Below are 1,354 nucleotides of genomic sequence, written 5' to 3'. Positions count from 1 at the left end.
AGGGATACATTTAATATGGGAATAACTTTAGGATTCATTAAGATCCCAAGATTTTTTGCTTTCTTTTTCTTTAGCTAAGCAGACAGCGTAGAAATTAAATCAAAACTGCTATGCACAAAAAAATATAATTTTAGTTAAAATAAGCAAAGGATAACCTAAGGTCCTGATGCAACAAAAATATAATTTTGCTAATGTCCTTCTGTGTATTAGTATGTGTGTGTGTGTGTGTGTAACCTGATGGAAGGAGGGAGCAATTTTGATAGAAGAAATGAGGGTAAGCGGACCAGTATAATAATGATCCAAGCAATGGAAAAGATAATAGTACAATAATGATGTGACTAGCAGATTAACGTACTCACAAATAGAAAATAGACAGAGGAGGTACTCTAGTCATTCACTCCCCAGTGGAAGGTATTCAGGAATATACAATAGCCTGGATCTCTTTCCGAATATGATACATCAGACTGGTATCAACTGAGGAACACTAACCCCATACTAGTTCTCCTTGATGGACCACAGAACTATGCTTTACACAATTTTCTGAACTGTCTTACACCCCTGTGGTGTATTGTGACCAGGTCTAGTCTATGACTTTCTAAACCAGTTCAAAGTCTATCCTGTTAGATTATACAAGATATCCAGACAAAAGAGAAGCAGAGACAAGAAAAAAATGAAAAGATTGAAGACAATATCTTTTTAAGACACTTGACCAGTAGAAAGCTGAAAGACTTCATTGGGAAATGTGAGGAGGATCATTTGTATGTAGTAGACATTATGCAAGCAGTCTTACTAATTATGAACTGTGGTGGGTAGAGATGAAGATCCTGGAGACCAGATTGTTTTATTCTAGAACAGAAAGGAAGAGATAGTGCAATGTTTTTGTCAGCAATAGGCTTGGGCAAATTTGACCCATTTCACTTCGTAAAAAATTCCCCACCACAGAATTGTCGCCAATTCCCATTACAGTCTATGGGAGTTGTATTTTTTATGATGCCCATCCCTAGTCAGCAATAGTTCTTAAAGGGGATCTATCGCGAAATTTAAATTCTATGAATGGATAGTTGAGGTGGAAATAATAATATCTTCAAATATATTTCTTTAGCAGAAATGCTTACTTTTTTAGTAAAATGACATATTACTACATGCAATGAGGGTGCTTTCACTGAGAGACCGTTCAAGCTACTGCTGAATGGGAGTGGCTTCTCACTAGCTATGACGTCACTTAGCAACTAGCAAAGTCCCACCCTCCTCCATGTTGTATAGCATCCTCACACCAACTGTTACTCCGGAAGCTCCTTGTGAGTAAAGTAAGGCTGTCAGGTCTGCACATTCTCTCAGTCAAGTACAGACAGAG

Source organism: Xenopus laevis, chromosome 1S, assembly GCF_017654675.1.
Source record: "Xenopus laevis strain J_2021 chromosome 1S, Xenopus_laevis_v10.1, whole genome shotgun sequence".
In the NCBI taxonomy this organism is placed as follows: Eukaryota; Metazoa; Chordata; class Amphibia; order Anura; family Pipidae; genus Xenopus; species Xenopus laevis.
The sequence above is the reverse complement of the archived record's forward strand: the minus strand, read 5'-3'. Positions refer to the sequence as shown.